This window comes from Crinia signifera, chromosome 19 (genome assembly GCF_055691185.1).
Source record: "Crinia signifera chromosome 19, ASM5569118v1, whole genome shotgun sequence".
Taxonomy (NCBI): Eukaryota; Metazoa; Chordata; class Amphibia; order Anura; family Myobatrachidae; genus Crinia; species Crinia signifera.
Window position 1 is genome coordinate 64,688,386 of NC_139226.1, and position 21,423 is coordinate 64,709,808.

The window sequence follows — 21,423 nt, forward strand, 5'->3', positions numbered from 1 at the left end:
GGGCCCTCCAGCATAGGTGTTGCACTGTGGGCAACACCTGTGCTGGAGGGCCCAGCTTCCTAACTAAAGGGCCCACCTTGAGGGCCAGGAGGGCCCAACAAACAAATGAGCCACGGGCCAAGAGGGCCCGACTAATGCGCCCACAGGCCGGAAGGGCCTGAATGTGCCCACGGGCCTAGTGCCCGACACCCGGTGGTCTAGGGTGGATGGGGGGTAGGAGGCCAAAGGCCCCTACCTGGTGTTGGGAGAGGCCGGTGGGGGGAGCTTCGTCAGCTGTGGGGGCATATGATGTTTGGCACTGTGGGGGCATATGATGTTTGGCACTGTGGGGGCATATGATGTTTGGCACTGTGGGGGGCATATGATGTTTGGCACTGTGGGGGGCATATGATGTTTGGCACTGTGGGGGGCATATGATGTTTGGCACTGTGGGGGGCATATGATGTTTGGCACTGTGGGGGGAATATGATGTTTGGCACTGTGGGGGGCATATGATGTTTGGCACTGTGGGGGGCATATGATGTTTGGCACTGTGGGGGGCATAAAGTTTTGTCATGTGGCCACTCCCCTTGTGTCATATGACCACGCCCCTGACCACTCCCCCGATCACGCCCCTTTTTGGCGCACGCATGATGTTGGCTCTTTGGCTTGACCGACGATATTTTCCGGCTCTTTACCTCTGACCGGTTGGCCACCCCTGCCCTAGACATTTGCCTAGTTAGTTTATGCCTAGATTCAGCTCTGGTTACACCCATATTCTACAAACAGCAGGGAATGGTTAGCACATATATACATACTAGCTGAGATGTATGTAACCTTGCTGATTGCAGGTCCCAATGATTGGCTGTGCTGTGTCTTTCACAGCCACCACTGCACCTAGGATTCAGCCAGGGCCAGTGGTGCCTTGCCCACTGTGCATCTACACTGTGCGCGCACCTAGGGTTACCGCCTTTTTGTCGTGAGATTTCTAGACAGTGGCCCACTCCTTGACCCACCCACAGCCCACCCACTGACCAACCCCCAGCCTGCCTCTTGACCCGCCTTATTATGGGTTTTTATTTTAACCTTTGCTACAATTCTATTCTCAATTTTTCACACCGTCATTCCACTTACACATTATGCCACACACAGTAATGCCTATTACATATTTTGCCACACACCACGATACCCATTGCACATTTTGCCACACACCGTGATACCCATTACACATTTTGCAACACATCGTGATCCCATTACAAATTTTGCCACACATGCCATCTCCATTACACGTTATGCCACACTCTGTGATGCCCCTTACATGGGGATGTGGTCAAAATCTCAGCGATCTGAATCCTGACGGTCGAAATACCGACGCCGGAATCGGAACCGCCGCAATGCCAGCACTTTGTCCCTCTATGGGTGTCCACAACACCCATAGAGGGAGAATAAAATAGTTTGGCGAGCGCAGCAAGCCCGCAAGGGGGGGCGATCTACGCCCCCCCCCCCCCCTGTTGGCATTGCGGCGTTCGGGATTCCTACGATGGTATTTCGACCATCGGGATTCCGACCGCCGGGATTTTATACTGATCCCCTTACATGTTATGCCAGGGCTTGGCAAATGTTTTTAAAATGTAGGAGCCAGACAAACTGGGATAATAGGGATAATAGACAATATAGGGATAATTCTTGCCAAAGGTGCACATCAAAAATTTACACCGTAATGCCTATTACAGGTCACACACCCATTACATATTATACCCATGTCATAATGCCCATAACATGTTATGCCACACACCCTAATACCTATTATACATTATACCACACATCGTGAAGAGTCCCAATAGCACTATTGATAGCCAGTTGCACTATTGCCATCAATGGCAACCATCGATGTCATTGGCAACGATGGTCATCCCTATTTACAGCAGTGTGCCTCTATTTACAGCCTATTTACAGTAGAGCAGGGGTCCTCAAACTATTTTGCTCTGGGACCCCATCAGACAATAAAAATAGTGACAGGACCCCAGCACGTTACTGCAGAAGGTCATCCCATCACATGTGTAGTCAGCAGACAACACATACATAGAGGCACAAAATGATGGGAGGAGTCTAAAATAACAGACAATTCAACAGATATTTCAGACTCCTTGAATCACTGACTGAGATTAGAAAAGTCATCAGCGTGATGGTCAGCAACATGGAGTCGCGACCCCATGCTGAAAAGGTCGGGACCCACTTTGGGGACAGGACTCACAGTTTGAGAACCACTGCAGTAGAACAAAGTGCAGCATACAGCAGTGTTCCTTCCTTTATTGATGCTGTACAGTAGCATGCCCCTATCCATCAGTGATTATACAGCTACTGGAGTCTAGTGTCTTAGCATAGGTTGTTGTAGAATAGGTTTGCCATCAGAATCAGCTTTATTGGCCAGGTATATTGGCATATACTAGGAATTTGATTTGGATTGCTGTGCAACAGCCAGGTGCAGTAGGTAACAGTTCAACATTGACATTACAGATATACACGACACATACAGGTATAAACTACATGTACCCTGGGGAGGGTGATGGACATGTACAGGGGGTACACAGGAACATATATTCGCTGAGTAGCACAGCGCCTAGGCAGCCATCAGCGGCGCTACTGGTTGCCGCAACAGCAAGGTAGGTATCAGTATAAGCAGAGACAGTACAGTTGTCACTAGAGATGAGCGGGTCCGGATCCCCGAGATCCGACAGATCCGAATATCGGGGATCCGGGTCAGATCCGAGCCGGCTCGGGAGTTCCCGCCTGAATTCCGGACCAAAAGCGAGGCCGAACGTCATCATCGCGCTGTCGGATTCTCGCGGGAGCGGGATCTTATAAAAGACGCACGCGCGCCCCGCCATCTTCACTCCAATCTTGGAGATGGAAGAGGGTGGTTGGGAAGCTCCGTGTGCCCTGTGCTGTGCTCTGTGCCATGTGCTCCGTGCTGTGCTGTGCTCCGTGACCTGCCCTGTGCCCTCACTGCCCTGTGCTGTGCTCCGTGCCATGTGCTCCGTGCTGTGCTCCGTGACCTGCCCTGTGCCCTCACTGCCCTGTGCTGTGCTCCGTGCCATGTGCTCCGTGACCTGCCCTGTGCCCTCACTGCCCTGGGCTGTGCTCCGTGGCCTGCCCTGTGCCCTCACTGCCCTGTGTTGTAGACTTGTATTGAGAGTCAGTGACTGTTTATAGGCCTGAGCCCTGTAGTGTGATTTAACGAACTAGGTGCTGCAGTGCTCACACGCAGGGGCTGCAGTGTCCACTGTCCAGGGGCTGTCCTGTGGCCCGTGCCCTGTTGTGATTTATTTAGCCCTAAGCCCTGTGTTGTGATTTATTTAGCCCTGAACCCTGTGTTTTTTGTGATTTAACTAACTAACTCAGTGCTGCAGTGCTCACACGCAGGGGCTGCAGTGCTGCTGAGTAGTACACTGTGTACAGGGGCTGCAGTAATACAAGGGGCTGTGTCCAGTGTGACGGCCTATATCTTATCCATTGTCCAGTGTCACGAGTCACTCACGACATATATCCTGTGTCCTGTGTGACGACATATCCTGTGTCCAGTGTGACGACATATATCCTGTGTCCAGTGTCACAAGTCACAACATATATCCTGTGTCCAGTGTGACATGTAATGTGTGCCGGCATATATCCTGTGTCCAGCGTGACATATATCCATTGTCCAGTGTGACGACATATATCCAGTGTCCAGTGTGACGACATATATCCAGTGTCCAGTGTGACGACATATATCCTGTGTCCAGTGTGACGACATATATCCTGTGTCCAGTGTGACGACATATATCCAGTGGCCAGTGTGACGACAATATATCCTGTGTCCAGTGTCACAACATATATCCTGTGTCCAGTGTGACATGTAATGTGTGCCGGCATATATCCTGTGTCCAGCGTGACATATATCCATTGTCCAGTGTGACGACATATATCCAGTGCCCAGTGTGACGACATATATCCAGTGTCCAGTGTGACGACATATATCCAGTGTCCAGTGTGACGACATATATCCTGTGTCCAGTGTGACGGCTGTGTCCAGTGTACAGGAGCTGTGTCCCGGGGCGGTGTCCAGAGGCTGTGGCCATTGTCCAGGGGCTGTGTCCAGGGTAACGGGCTGTGTCCATTGTCCAGGGGCTGTGTCCAGGGTGACGGGCTGTGTCCAGTGTCCAGGGGCAATGTCCAGTGTGACGGCTGTGTCCATTGTCCAGGGGCTGTGTCCAGTGTGACGGCTGTGTCCAGTGTACAAGAGCTGTGTCCAGAGGCTGTGTCCATTGTCCAGGGGCTGTGTCCAGGGTGACGGGCTGTGTCCAGTGTACAAGAGCTGTATCCAGAGGCTGTGTCCAGCGTGACGGGCTGTGTCCAGTGTCCAGGGGCAGTGTCCAGGGGCTGTGTCCAGGGGCAGTGTCCAGTGTCCAAGGGGCTGTGTCCAGTGTGACAGGCTGTGTCCAGTGTAAAGTAAGAAAAATAAATAAAAGTAATAAATAAAATAAAAACACATTTTTGGAGGATGATGGAGGAGGAAATAGTGGGAGATCAGCAACCTGATAGAAGTGCTGAAGCTTCTACCACCAGTCATGACAAGCAGGGGCGGATTGGGAATTAAAACCAGCCCGGGAAATATCTTGAAGCAGCCCTAATGGGGCATGAGAGTTGTTGCGCGCCGGTGGCGCGCCCAATTTTTTTGGGGGGCGTGGCCTATCAATATGGGTGTGTGGCCTATTTCAACGAGCTGCTGGCTATGTCCCCAGCCCCTCAGGCTGCAGAATAGGTGCATGCGTACAGCGTTTATTCTGCAGCCTGTGGGGCTGGGGAGATAGAGACTGGGGGGGTGACAGGGGGTCTCCCAATACAGTAAAGTGGCAGGGTGGAAGAGGATGCAGGGAGGGAGGGGGGGATGGAGGGTGGCATAGAACAGGAAAATAAATATACCCCAACAGTATATCAGGCGCAATCAATTAATTAGAGTTGGGTTGATTTAATCAATTAGACCACAGTGTTAATGAAATGTATTGCAGCTCCCAAAAAAACCTAGGACCTAGATATACAGAACTACAGATAGAAAAGAGAGCGCATTTATATTAATGTACACAATTTATTAAATCTTAAAAAGCAACAAGGTAATATGCAATCAATAATAATAAAATATAATTAAAATTAATACCATGTTTATCTTGAATACCAAATTGAGACAGTTAAATTCATACAGTTATAATCTTACAATTAATCCTGGAGTTCTTATTCTCTTGAGTCCTTAATAGGTATTGTTATAGTAAGGAGCCTTCAAATAACTAGGTCTGTAATTAATGTCAGTCAGTTGGTTTATCCTAAGACCGTTTGTATAGGCAGGATTATTTAGATCAGTAAGGTAATGACAACTGTTTACCAATTATAAATTTGTGGACATAATCCAAATGATACCCAAGTGGCTGATGATAAAAAGCCGCTGACAGGAGCTGGATGGTAACTTACAGATGTGAGGGATCGGTAGGTCTGTGCAGGTGGAAGCTACAACAGAGCAGCGCCGGTGGTAGCGACCTCCAACTCAGATCTGCCCGACCATTCTTCCACCTGCACAGACCTACCGATCCCTCACATCTGTAAGTTACCATCCAGCTCCTGTCAGCGGCTTTTTATCATCAGCCACTTGGGTATCATTTGGATTATGTCCACAAATTTATAATTGGTAAACAGTTGTCATTACCTTACTGATCTAAATAATCCTGCCTATACAAACGGTCTTAGGATAAACCAACTGACTGACATTAATTACAGACCTAGTTATTTGAAGGCTCCTTACTATAACAATACCTATTAAGGACTCAAGAGAATAAGAACTCCGGGATTAATTGTAAGATTATAACTGTATGAATTTAACTGTCTCAATTTGGTATTCAAGATAAACATGGTATTAATTTTAATTATATTTTATTATTATTGATTGCATATTACCTTGTTGCTTTTTAAGATTTAATAAATTGTGTACATTAATATAAATGCGCTCTCTTTTCTATCTGTAGTTCTGTATATCTGGGTGGCATAGAATGCTGGGAGGGGAGATGCAGAGTGTCTGAGAACGAAGGGAGTGAGGACTTACGCAGGGTGGCACAGGACGCAGAGTGTGAGGGGGGCATGGTAGCACAGGATGCAGGGTAGGAGGGGGAATGCAGAGTGGCAGGGGATGCAGGGAGGGGAGTCACAAAGTGGTGGAGGATGCAGGGAGGGGAGACAGTGATGCCCATTACACATATGCCACACACCGTGATGCCCATTACACATATGCCACACACCGTGATGCCATTATACATATGCTGCACACAGTGATGCCATTATTCATATGCCGCACACCGTGATGCCATTATACGGGATGCAGTCATTTGGTCTACTGCATTATGGTCGACAGTCATTAGGTCGACATGCTAAAAGGTCGACATGACTCTAGGTCGACATGGGAAAAGGTCGACATGATTCTAGTTCGAAAGGTCATTAGTTCGACAGGTCATTAGTTCGACAAGGTCATTAGTTCGACATTGTCTATGTCGACATTCACAAGGTCGACATGGAGTTTTTCACTGTTTTTTGAGCCAACATGTGCCGACAGGCGGTATTTCATGCCCTACCATCCACTAGGGCGTGGTGGGAGAATAAAATAGTGTGCCGAGCGTAGCGAGGCACCGTGCCCGACGCATTGCGAGCGCAGCGAGCGATGCGAGGGGATGCAGTGCACTTTAAACTGTGTCCATGTCGACTGTGTTGACATTCAGGTAAAAAAACAGTGAAAAACCCCATGTCGACCTTGTGAATGTCGACATAGACAATGTCGAACTAATGACCTTGTCGAACTAATGACCTGTCGAACTAATGACCTTTCGACCTAGAATCATGTCGACCTTTTCCAATGTCGACCTAGAGTCATGTCGACCTTTTAGCATGTCGACCTAATGGATTCGACCTAATGACTTTCAACCATAATGCAATAGACCAAATGATCCCAACCCCATTATACATATGCCGCACACCGTGATGCCATTATACATATGCCGCACACCGTGATGCCCAATATACATATGCCAAGCACCGTGATGCCCCACACACACATGCTGTATATGCACCCCACACACACATGCTGTATATGCACCCCACACACACATGCTGTATATGCACCCCACACACACATGCTGTACATGCACCCCACACACACATGCTGTACATGCACCCCACACATACTGTATATGCACCCCCCCCCACACACACACACACACACACACACTGTATATGCACACATCCCCCCCACATACTGTATATACACTGCCCAGCATGGCCCCTGGACATATTAACATGTCACATCCTCCCTCCCCAGCATAAATCACATACCTTAGAACTATGCTGGTGTGGCTGGCAGCTGGCTGTAGTGGTGCAAGCTGCTCCCCTGTCCATGCCTGGCTGCAGGGCAGGCTCCTCCAGTCACAGACACATGCTCAGAGTCAGCAGAGCATACGAAGAGCTGCCTGCATCCTGCTTCTAAGAGGAAGGGGAGGGAGGTGGGCGGCACTGAAGACGAGTGCTATTTTCGTTGTTACAGACAGGAGGGAGGGTGATGCTGCCTGTCATTTACCCTGACAGGAGGAGCAGGGAGTAGAGGGAAGTGCTGCCAGCAGGAGAAGGACGGCAGTGGCACTGAGAGGAGCTGAACCGCGGGAGGAGCTGTGTGTGTGTCCACGCATGCACAGTCAGCATCCCGCGGCCATGTTAAATGCTGACAGATCAGCCCGGCCGCTGCTGAGGAGATAGTGATCGCGCGTCCCAGCCAGGGGGGGAGAGCGGCCGGGTCTAGTGTCTAATAGACCGGCCCACCGGGATATGACCCGGTTTCCCGGTGGGCCAATCCGCCCCTGATGACAAGGCCGATACCTCTTTGTATTTGCTCTTTGGAGCATTTCTCTTTTTTTTGGGATAGTTTATTAAACTGCCACCCTGTCTGCCACTGCAGTGCCGCTCTGCCAGGTTGGAAGTGTAAGGTCCACATGTATGTGATGCCGACTGCTGTCGCTTAGCTTAGTCATCCAGCTACCTCGGTATACCCTTTTGGCCCAACTACAGTAAATGAAAACAATTTTGTGAGCTGTGAAGTGATCAAAATTGACTAGAAATGAGTGGAAACTAATGTTATTGAGGTCAATAATACTTTAGGGGCAAAAACAGGCCCAAATTCTGTTATTTTAGCCATTTTTAGCATTTTTTCATAAAAATCCAGATCCAAAACCAAAACCCACAAGGGTGGTTTTGCCAAAACCAATCCAGATCCAAAACACGAAGGGAGATCCAGATCCAAAACCCGAAAAAGTGGCCGCCGCACATCTCTAGTTGTCACACAGGGAACATATACCCGCTGAGCTGCGCAGCATCTAGGTAGCCATCAAGGGGCGCCGATTTATTTTTCCCACAGACTATCACACCCCCCCCCCCAGGGACTCACGCGCTGCTTGCCCTCAGTAGGATTCTGGCAGCGGGGCCCCAGCAGCGGATATGCCATCAGCAGCAGGGTCCCTTTGGAAGATGGGAACTAGCAGCGGTATTAATAACGCTACTAGTTCCCATCCGCCGCAGGGACCCCCGCTGCTGACAGCATATCCGCTGCTGGGACCCCGCTGCCGTGGCCTGTGCCGTGGCTGCTCCTCACTTTCCGTGGGTGCTCGGGCCCTGGAGCACCCACGGTTTTGGCGCCTATGCAGCCATCAGCGGCGCCACTGGTCATTGCAGCGGATTCTTGCGGGAGCGGGATCTTATAAAAGACGCACGCGCGCCCCGCCATCTTCACTCTAATCTTGGAGAGGGAAGAGGGTGGTTGGGAAGCTCCGTGTGCCCTGTGCTGTGCTCTGTGCCATGTGCTCCGTGCTGTGCTGTGCTCCGTGACCTGCCCTGTGCCCTCACTGCCCTGTGCTGTGCTCCGTGCCATGTGCTCCGTGCTGTGCTCCGTGACCTGCCCTGTGCCCTCACTGCCCTGTGCTGTGCTTCGTGCCATGTGCTCCGTGCTGTGCTGTGCTCCGTGACCTGCCCTGTGCCCTCACTGCCCTGGGCTGTGCTCCGTGGCCTGCCCTGTGCCCTCACTGCCCTGTGTTGTAGTGACTGTTTATAGGCCTGAGCCCTGTAGTGTGATTTAACTAACTAGGTGCTGCAGTGCTCACACGCAGGGGCTGCAGTGTCCACTGTCCAGGGGCTGTCCTGTGACCCGTGCCCTGTTGTGATTTATTTAGCCCTAAGCCCTGTGTTGTGATTTATTTAGCCCTGAACCCTGTGTTTTTTGTGATTTAACTAACTAACTCAGTGCTGCAGTGCTCACACGCAGGGGCTGCAGTGCTGCTGAGTAGTACACTGTGTACAGGGGCTGCAGTAATACAAGGGGCTGTGTCCAGTGTGACGGCCTATATCTTATCCATTGTCCAGTGTCACGAGTCACTCACGACATATATCCTGTGTCCTGTGTGACGACATATCCTGTGTCCAGTGTCACAAGTCACAACATATATCCTGTGTCCAGTGTGACATGTAATGTGTGCCGGCATATATCCTGTGTCCAGCGTGACATATATCCATTGTCCAGTGTGACGACATATATCCAGTGTCCAGTGTGACGACATATATCCAGTGTCCAGTGTGACGACATATATCCTGTGTCCAGTGTGACGACTTATATCCTGTGTCCAGTGTGACGACATATATCCAGTGGCCAGTGTGACGACAATACATCCTGTGTCCAGTGTCACAAGTCACAATATATATCCTGTGTCCAGTGTGACATGTAATGTGTGCCGGCATATATCCTGTGTCCAGCGTGACATATATCCATTGTCCAGTGTGACGACATATATCCAGTGTCCAGTGTGACGACATATATCCAGTGTCCAGTGTGACGACATATATCCTGTGTCCAGTGTGACGACATATGTCCTGTGTCCACTGTGACGACATATATCCAGTGTCCAGTGTGACGACATATATCCTGTGTCCAGTGTGACTACATATATCCTGTGTCCAGTGTGACGACATATATCCAGTGTCCAGTGTGACATATATCCATTGTCCAGTGTGACTACATATATCCAGTGTCCAGTGTGACAGGGGCTGTGTCCAGTGTACAGGGGCTGTGTCCAGTGTACAGGGGCTGCGTACAGGGGTTGTGTCCAGTGTACAGGGGTTGTGTCCAGTATACAGGAGCTGTGTACAGGAGCTGTGTCCAGTGTCCAGGGGCTGTGTCCAGGGGCAGTGTCCAGTGTGACGGCTGTGTCCAGTGTACAGGAGCTGTGTCCCAGGGCGGTGTCCAGAGGCTGTGGCCGTTGTCCAGGGGCTGTGTCCAGGGTAACGGGCTGTGTCCATTGTCCAGGGGCTGTGTTCAGGGTGACGGGCTGTGTCCAGTGTCCAGTGGCAGTGTCCAGTGTGACGGCTGTGTCCATTGTCCAGGGGCTGTGTCCAGTGTGACGGCTGTGTCCAGTGTACAAGAGCTGGGTCCAGAGGCTGTGTCCATTGTCCAGGGGCTGTGTCCAGGGTGACGGGCTGTGTCCAGTGTACAAGAGCTGTATCCAGAGGCTGTGTCCATTGTCCAGGGGCTGTGTCCAGCGTGACGGGCTGTGTCCAGTGTCCAGGGGCAGTGTCCAGGGGCTGTGTCCAGGGGCAGTGTCCAGTGTCCAAGGGGCTGTGTCCAGTGTGACAGGCTGTGTCCAGTGTAAAGTAAGAAAAATAAATAAAAGTAATAAATAAAATAAAAACACATTTTTGGAGGATGATGGAGGAGGAAATAGTGGGAGATCAGCAACCTGATAGAAGTGCTGAAGCTTCTACCACCAGTCATGACAAGCAGGGGCGGATTGGGAATTAAAACCAGCCCGGGAAATATCTTGAAGCAGCCCTAATGGGGCGTGAGAGTTGTTGCGCGCCGGTGGCGCGCCCAATTTTTTTGGGGGGCGTGGCCTATCAATATGGGTGTGTGGCCTATTTCAACGAGCTGCTGGCTATGTCCCCAGCCCCTCAGGCTGCAGAATAGGTGCATGCGTACAGTGTTTATTCTGCAGCCTGTGGGGCTGGGGAGATAGAGACGGGGGGGGGGGGGGGGTGACAGGGGGTCTCCCAATACAGTAAAGTGGCAGGGTGGAAGAGGATGCAGGGAGGGAGGGGGGGATGGAGGGTGGCATAGAATGCTGGGAGGGGAGATGCAGAGTGGCTGAGAACGAAGGGAGTGAGGACTTACGCAGGGTGGCACAGGACGCAGAGTGTGAGGGTGGCATGGTAGCACAGTATGCAGGGTAGGAGGGGGAATGCAGAGTGGCAGTGGATGCAGGGAGGGGAGTCACAAAGTGGTGGAGGATGCAGGGAGGGGAGACAGTGATGCCCATTACACATATGCCACACACCGTGATGCCATTATACATATGCCGCACACAGTGATGCCATTATTCATATGCTGCACACCGTGATGCCCAATATACATATGCCTCACACCGTGATGCCCATTATACATATGCCAAACACCGTGATGCCCATTATACATATGCCGCACACCGTGATGCCATTATACATATGCCGCACACCGTGATGCCCATTACACATATGCCTCACACCGTGATGCCCATTATACATATGCCTCACACCGTGATGCCCATTATACATATGCCTCACACCGTGATGCCCATTATACATATGCCGCACACCGTGATGCTCATTATACATATGCCTAACACCGTGATGCCCATTACACGTATGGCACACACCTTGATGCCCATTACACGTATGGCACACACCTTGATGCCCATTACACGTATGCCGCACACCCTGATGCCCATTATACGTATGCCGCACACCCTGATGCCATTATACGTATGCCGCACACCGTGATGCCCATTATACATATGCCACACACCGTGAAGCCCATTATACATATGCCCCACACCGTGATGCCCATTATACATATGCCGCACACCGTGATGCCCATTAATGCCCAATGTATATGCACACCCCACACACATACTGTATATGCACCCCACACACACATGCTGTATATGCACCCCACACACACATGCTGTATATGCACCCCACACACACACATGCTGTATATGCACCCAGTGGTGCAAGTAGAAAAAATGTCATAGTGGTACTGTCCTGCGCACCGAAGGTGCGCACCCCAAAATGGGTGTGGCCAGGGGCGTGGTCATGACACTAGGGGGAGTGGCTACATGACAAAGCATTAGAACATGAACAGATAAACTACAGAGATATTACGTGCCTAAGGCGTGCGGACAAAATTTACACAGTAATGCCTGTTAGGCGTCACACACCCAATACATATGCCCCACACCATAATGCCCGTTACACATTATGCCCCACACCATAATGCTCATTGCACCGCACAACTGATGCCCATTACTAATATGCCCCCCACAATGCCAGATATGCCCCCACAGTGCTAGGTATGCCCCCAGGGCCAGATATGCCCCTACAGTGCCACACATATGCCCCCACAGTGCTAAGTATGCCCCCAGTGCCAGATATACCCCCACAGTGCCACACATATGCCCCACAGTACCAGATATGCCCCCGCAGTGCCACACATATGCCCCCACAGTACCAGATATGCCCCCGCAGTGCCACACATATATGCCCCCACAGTGCTAAGTATGCCCCCAGTGCCAAAAAATGCCCCCACAGTGCCACACATATGCCCCACAGTGCCAGATATGCCCCACAGTGCCAGATATGCCCCACAGTGCCAGGTATACCCCCAGTGCCAGATATGCCCCCACAGTGCCACACATATGCCCCCACAGTGCTAAGTATGCCCCCACAGTGCCAGATATGCCCCCACAGTGCCAGATATGCCCCCACAGTGCCACACATATGCCCCACAGTGCCACAGGTATGCCTCCACAGTGCCACACATATGCCCCAACAGTGCAACAGGTATGCCCCCACAGTGCCACACATATGCCCCACAGTGCCACAGGTATGCCCCCACAGTGCCAGATATGCCCCCACAGTGCCAGGTATGCCACCACAGTGCCAGGTATGCCCCCACAGTGCTAGGTATGCCCCCACAGTGGCAGATATGCCCTACAGTGCCAGATAGCATAGTAACATTAATTTACATCCATCCAGGCTGATGACTGACCAGCAACAGCAGCCCCCAGCCGACTGGTTAAAGCAAATGACAGGCAGCTATTGGAGACAGAGAGAGAGAACTTACCCACTGCCTGCACGCACTGGGCGTCCTGTCACGTGTCGCGCCGTCCTCCCGGAGACAGTGGCAGCTGCTGCCAGAGCCAGAGGATTCCGCAACTTACTCCCTTCCACGGTCCTGCATGGTCGGGCTGCGTGGCGCCGCATTCAAGTTCTCTTCCTCTTCTGCCGCAGACAGTCCTCTGCGCTGCGGCAGGCACATCACCCGCGATCCTGCGCATGCGCAGTGATCGCGTTTCCGTTCAGTTTTATGGCGGTACGGGGTACCGGCAAAATATATCTTAGCGGTACGCCGTACCACCCCGTACTGCCACACTTACAGGCCTGTATGCACCCCACACACACATGCTGTATATGCACCCCACACACACATGCTGTATATGCACCCCACACACACATGCTGTATATGAACCCCACACACACATGCTGTACATGCACCCCACACACACATGCTGTACATGCACCCCACACATACTGTATATGCCCCCCCCCCCCACACACACACACTGTATATGCACACATCCCCCCCACATACTGTATATACACTGCCCAGCATGGCCCCTGGACATATTAACATGTCACATCCTCCCTCCCCAGCATAAATCACATACCTTAGAACTATGCTGGTGTGGCTGGCAGCTGGCTGTAGTGGTGCAAGCTGTTCCCCTGTCCATGCCTGGCTGCAGGGCACTGCTGGCTCCTCCAGTCACAGACACATGCTCAGAGTCAGCAGAGCATACGAAGAGCTGCCTGCATCCTGCTTCTAAGAGGAAGGGGAGGGAGGTGGGTGGCACTGAAACGAGTGCTATTTTCATTGTTACAGACAGGAGGGAGGGTGATGCTGCCTGTCATTTACCCTGACAGGAGGAGCGAGGAGTAGAGGGAAGTGCTGCCAGCAGGAGAAGGACGGCAGTGGCACTGAGAGGAGCTGAACCGCGGGAGGAGCTGTGTGTGTGTCCACGCATGCACAGTCAGCAGCCCTCCCGCGGCCATGTTAAATGCTCACAGATCAGCCCCGCCGCTGCTGAGGAGATAGTGATCGCGCGTCCAGTGTCTAATAGACTGGCCCACCGGGATATGACCCGGTTTCCCGGTGGGCCAATCCGCCCCTGATGACAAGGCCGATACCTCTTTGTATTTGCTCTTTGGAGCATTTCTCTTTTTTTGGGATAGTTTATTAAACTGCCACCCTGTCTGCCCCTGCAGTGCCGCTCTGCCAGGTTGGAAGTGTAAGGTCCACATGTATGTGATGCTGACTGCTGTCGCTTAGCTTAGTCATCCAGCTACCTCGGTATACCCTTTTGGCCCAACTACAGTAAATGAAAACAATTTTGTAAGCTGTGAAGTGATCAAAATTGACTAGAAATGAGTGGAAACTAATGTTATTGAGGTCAATAATACTTTAGGGGCAAAAACAGGCCCAAATTCTGTTATTTTAGCCATTTTTAGCATTTTTTTGCCAAAACCAATCCAGATCCAAAACACGAAGGGAGATCCAGATCCAAAACCCGAAAAAGTGGCCGCCGCACATCTCTAGTTGTCACACAGGGAACACATACCCGCCGAGCTGCGCAGCATCTAGGTAGCCATCAAGGGGCGCCGATTTATTTTTCCCACAGACTATCACACCCCCCCCCGGGGACTCACGCGCTGCTTGCCCTCAGTGGGATTCTGGCAGCGGGGCCCCAGCAGCGGATATGCCATCAGCAGCAGGGTCCCTTTGGAAGATGGGAACTAGCAGCGGTATTAATACCGCTACTAGTTCCCATCCGCCGCTGGGACCCCCGCTGCTGACAGCATATCCGCTGCTGGGACCCCGCTGCCGTGGCCTGTGCCGTGGCTGCTCCTCACTTTCCGTGGGGGCTCGGGCCCTGGAGCACCCACGGTTTTGGCGCCTATGCAGCCATCAGCGGCGCCACTGGTCATTGCAGCAGCCAGGTAGGCAACAATAGTAAAAAATGTGTGTGCTGCGCAATTATCAGCAGCTGGCACGGGGTAGTCACTCCCCAATGGTAGAACTAGAAGAAAAATGGTATATGTGTCAGAGCTGGCTGAAAAGATTGCAAGACGATGAATGAAAAAATATATACATTTTTAATATCTAAACATGTTCCACATTAAACATACATATTAAAACCATATTATATATATATATATATATATATATATATATATATATATACACACAGAAGTACTGTACCAACACACTCGCCATTCCTAAGAATGGCGTGCAAACAGCACCCGCTTCCCAGGATGGGGTGCAGTGGCTTGTAACCACACACTCTAGTAAATACAAACACAGGGGGCCCAGCACTCACTACAACAAACTAACTCACCTTAACATTCAAATAATCAATTAAATAAATAATAGGGTTTTAGTTCATGAATTGATCAATGCATTTAAGCTTGCAGCCCATTGCCAAGGGACCCCATTTCACTGCAAGTCCTACACTAACAACTGGTTTTCATTTCATATATATATGAATTGCCACAAGTGCACGCAGAATAACCATCACAAGTATATTATCAGCTAGAGTGGAATAACTGTCTATAAAATGTCCCACTAAATAAATTACAAAATTATTATCAATCCACGGATGGAATGCGTGTTTTGCTGAGGTATTAGTTGTTGATATGAATATTATTAGAGGAGATGGGAGATGTGAAATCTTGCGTATACCTTATATCCTCTTATGCAGGGGTTAAAGTGAGAGGGAACGAGGTGGAACTGAGTTCCACCACCTCTAATGGTGAGGTGGAACATTTCAGCCTCCACATTGGCCCTGCACAGTAATTCTTACAGGAAAGAATTCTAGTTTGCATTGGGATGCCAAAACCTTACCACTGGCCCTGTCTCTGTCTAATGGGGGGAGAGGAGGGGTGTAATATGCTGGCATAGAGAAATGAGTTCCCCCACCTCTGCATGACCACTTTATGCCCTCTTATGTTGCTTGATAATTACCAGGATTTTCTGGAGTCCTTATAAGCAGTCACTCTGTACACTGGATAATTAGGAACGATTGCAAATGTCCCATATGCAATGTCCAGTTTGGAGTTGAAAAAGGTTTTTTCTTTCAGCAGTAATATTAGGTGGATGGTAGTGCCATTTAGGGGTACTGATAAATGGCACAACGCGTTTCCCCAGATATTCTCCATCTTCTTCAGGAGCAAATGAATGGTCCCAGTCTCAAAGGAAAGGGAATATATATATATATATACATTACAGTAGTAATATGGTCCTGCAGATAGGGTTGCCACCTCAGTCGTCATGGAATCCTGGAGATTGCTCTCCCCTGAAACCAATGTGCGCGCTCCAAGGAAAGTGGGCATGGCCTCATAGAATGGGTGGGGTCTATTCAAAAAGTGGGTGAAGTAGTCCTGGGGGACCCCAGAGTGCTGGAGTACATGGTACATGGAGCAGGGACTGGTGACACAACCGCAAGAAGAAGCTCCTGGTCGGGGAATGGTGACAGACAGGGAGGGGAGCAGGGTGTCCAGAGGTACAGCCACTGGTGGATAGTTGGCGTACAGCTGGGGTGAGGGTAGTTGCCTGGCTTGGGAATGCCGGAGGTCCATACAGCCATGGGGAGAGAAGCTGCTGGCCATCTGCGTGACTGGAAAAGCCCCCTTGAGGGTTGCCACCAGATCCGGGAGAATCCCGGAAATCTGGGAGAGGTGGCAACCCTACCTGCAGATCTTTGCAGGCACATTGCTAAAGCGCAAGCACATCACTACACAGCAAAGCACTTGCACATGCGCAGCCAGACGCAGGCTGGCCATGTTTCGGGTGGTGTAATTTGCCCCAGGTGCCAAAAATCCCAGCTGCTGCAGTGCCAAAGGCCAATATGCCGTCACCGGGCCTGGTCGCCTGGTGCCTCAACTTCCTCCGCCGTGCGGGTTACGTCATGATGCTGACAGCACCCACCCGTGTGTCTGACTTGGGTGAAGAGCAGGTGGGCGCTGGGCAGAGATCGAGGGAGGCAGACAGCCACGGGAAAGGGGAGATTGAGGCGGGAGCCTCAGCAGCACAGCCCAGGGAGCAGTGTGACACTGGTGATGTGAGGTGACTAAGGTCAGGAGCATACCTCCCAACATCTGGGACCACGGCGATGGGACAGGGTGCGCGCTGAAGCCACGCGCCAAATTTTTGGGGATGTGGCCTGCCTTAAAGGGACGTGGCCTATACTTGCAACAGCGCTGTGAGGCCACGCCCCCATTTTTCGCCATGGTGGGGGCATGCCCAGCAGCTCTGTGAGCTGCTGGCCAGCCCCCAGCCCCTCTGCCTGCAAGAATAGTCGCTGTGCGCATGCGCACAGCGTATATTCACAGACTACAGGGGTGGACTCCCAACTGCCCCCCCTGCCACGGGACACTGCCGGCGGCAGAAGGGATGAGCGGGACAGTTGGGAGGTAGGCAGTAGTATAAAAGATCTTTGCATTTTAGCTGCCTGTCCCTGCCAGTGGCTGCAATCATGTGATATGTGATTTCCTGCCTGTCTGCAACCTTGAGGAGGAGGGCTAAATCCCAGCACTCAGAGTGTGGCCAGATTGCCCACTAATTCATCAGTAATGATGCATCCTACATTTTTATTTTATATGTTTTTAAAGTCAAAGCTGGCCATGCATCATAAAGACCTACTCACATTCATTATTGTATCCAGATTTCACTTCAACTCCCCTGCAGAATTTGGTTTTGGACACACAATGTACAATGTTTACACAACCCATCGTACAATCCAGCTGGTATACAATTCAGGGGTTAGTGCTCGTTGCCAAGAGTTAATGCTTGTTGCCAGGGGTTAATTCTTATTGCCAAGGTAGTCTTCACTCTAAGCTTATTTTGCAGGGCGCTGCCCCCTGCCTGTTTTTTAACTTGTAAAAGCGACCCGCCCCTTTAATGTGCGCCCTTCTGCCACGTTGCTCAACTTGTCTGCTGAGAGCGGTGTAACGGATCTTCCAGCAGCACCCAGACCCTTTTCCGCGCATCGCGCTCAACTAAAGTACTGAGTGTGGCATGTCAGTTCTTCCAGATGCAGGGGGCACCTCTTCGTGCTGACATGCACGAACTCTCTGCTGAGAGCAGCTGTCAGTCAGAATCTTCCTGCCGGCTAAGCCTGCCCTCAGCGTGAAGGCAGTTGGACAACTGCAAATATGGAGAGACAGGGGGCTGGGTTTACTTTTCCCACCCTATGCAACAAGCATGTAACTGTCCCTGGGCAACGAGCATGTAACTCCCCCTGGGCAACCAGCATGTAGGTAAGCAACACTTGTGTCATATTGGTGGAAATTTACTAAAAGGAATTCGTTGAAAAAATGTGTATTTTCATAGGAAAATAAAATTTTTGGGGGCGTTTTCGTATTTTTGGCATTTACTATGCCAAAAATATGATTTTTCGTATTCGAATTGATGGGACATTCGTATTTGTATTTACAAATACAAATGAATACACCATCGATAGAATACGACAGGAATCACTATTCAAAAGAATGGTGAATCCTGATTTACTAAGCGGCCGTATTTAAAATACGGCTGCGAATGGCCGGGCAAATACGTCAGTCAGATCCGTGCAGGCTTCAGTGTAAAAATAATAGAAAAATAAATACATAAATAAAAAAACGGCGTAGGGTCCCCCCCACAGCCGTAACCAGCACCAGGCTGAAAGAGCCGGGGCTGGTATTAAAAAATCAGGAAACCCGGCAAATAGGGGTTCCCCGATTTTTTTAAAACAGCCCCCAGCTTCAGGGCCGGTGCTGGTTCCTACGGGGGACAAAATGAGTAGGGGTCCCCTGTATTTTAAGAACCAGCCCCAGGACCATCCAGCCAGCAGGGTAATGTCACAGCTCCGGGACACTTATTATCACTTATTATATAAGGTCCTGCGGCCATAACATTCACCCTTCAGTCAGCCTGGCCAGGGGCCCTGGGGAAAAGGGGACCCTCCCAATAAAGGGGTCCCCCCCCTCCAGGACTTACCTGACCAGGCTGAAGCCTGGTGCTGTCCCCGGTGACCCTGAGCTGTGGTCACTGGGCTGATTAACTGGTGTAAAAAAATAGAATAAACTATTGTTTAATACTGTGGAACTATGAGTCCCAGCAAGCCTCCCCCGCATGCTGGGACTTGGAGAACCACAAGTCCCAGCATGCGGGGCATTAAAGGGCCCACTGGCACTTGTAGTACCACAGTTATAAAAATAGTAAAATAAACACACACACACTGACACATGAAAAATAAAACTTTAATACATCCAAAGCCCTTTCATTTATTTATTATTTATTAACAGTTTCTTATATAGTGCATACATATTCTGTAGCGCTTTACAGAGTATAGTTGAACATTCATATCAGTCCCTGCCCCAGTGGAGCTTACAATCTAAATTCCCTACCACATGCACACACAGACATTATAGGGTTAATTTTGTAGGGAGCCAATTAACCTGCCAGTATATTTTTGGATTGTGGGAGGAAACCGGAGCACCCGGAGGAAACCGACACAAGTACGGGGAGAAAATACAAACTCCGCACAGTTAGAGCCATGGTGGGAATCGAACCCATGACCTCAGCGCTGTGAGGCAGTAATGCTAAGCATTACACCATCCGTACTGCCGAGAAAGCCGGCTCGTGATTGGCCGCTAGGCGGCCAATAGAATCATTCGGAGGAGAGGCGCTGAAGATGAAACATCAGTATCTCCCCTCAGGGGCAGATTTATTAAGGTTAGAAAAGTGATAAACTGGAGATAAAGCGGAGAAAAGGTAAAAGGAGATAAAGCACAGCCAATCAGCTGTGTTTGAAAAAGACAGTTGGGAGTTGATTGGCTGCTGCGTTATCTCCTTTTACCTTTTCTCCGCTTTATCTCCAGTTTATCTCTTCTCCAAGCTTAATAAATCTGCCCCTCAGGAGTCTGTCAGCGGGTACCGGCCAGAATAGTCAGGTTTTTTTTTTAAAGAAGACCTGGACTACGTCGGAAAGAAGAGGACGTGATCTACGCCGGAGGACCTTGTGAGTAGGATTTTCTTCCACAGGTACCCCTATGGATTATACGGATCCTGGACCCCGGACCATGGAGCCCCGGACTCTGGAGCCCCTGACCCATGGGCTCAAGATAGGTAAGTATCTGTATGAAAGGGCTTTGGATGTATTCAAGTTTTATTTTTCATATGTCAGTGTGTGTGTGTGTTTATTTTACTATTTTTAATACTGTGGAACTACAAGTGCCAGCGGGCCCTTTAAAGCCCTGCATGCTGGGACTTGTGGTTCTCCAAGTCCCATCATACGGGTGAGGCTTGCTGGGACTCATAGTTCCACAGTGTTAAACAATAGTTTATTCTATTTTTTACACCAGTTAATCAGCCCGGTGACCACATCCCAGGGTCACCGTGGACAGCACCAGGCTTCAGCCTGTTCAGGTAAGTTCTGGAGGGGGGACCCCTTTATTGGGGGGTCCCCACTTCTCTAGGGCCCCTGGCCAGGCAGACTGGTCGGTAGGGTGAATATTTTGGCCGCGGGACCTTATATAATAAGTGTCCCCCGGCTGTGACATTACTCTACTGGCTGGTTGGGCATGGGGCTGGTTCTTAAAATACGGGGGACCCCTACTCATTTTGTCCCCCGTATTTTGGGAACCAGCTCCGGCCCTGGAGCCTGTGGCTCGTTTTAAAAAATCGGGGAACCCCTATTTGCCTAATTTCCTGATTTTTTTATTACCAGCCCCGGCTCTTTCAGCCTGGTGCTGGTTACGGCTGTGGGGGGCCCCACGCCGTTTTTTTTATTTATTTATCTATTTTTCTATATTTTTTTTACACATTGCAGCCTGCACAGATCTGACTGATCCGTGCAGACTGCCTAGACAAATTCGTATTAGCGGCCGTATATATGGCCACTATTACGAATCAATACGACATTGGAGGTTTACAAAGCAGTCGTATTTGACTGCTTTGTAAATAATCCTCCGGAATACGAAATTGCCGTATGCAGTCGTATTCATTCGTATTAAGAATACGAATACGATAAATCGGATTCTTATTCTTAGTAAATTTCCCCCATAATGTGTAATAGGAATTACCAATTGTCCCATAATGTGTACGGGGCATTACAGAGTGTGCCATAATGCGTAGTGTACATTACGGCGTGTCATAATGTGTAATGGGTATAATGGTATGTGGAAATTATGGTTTGCGGCATAACTTGTAAG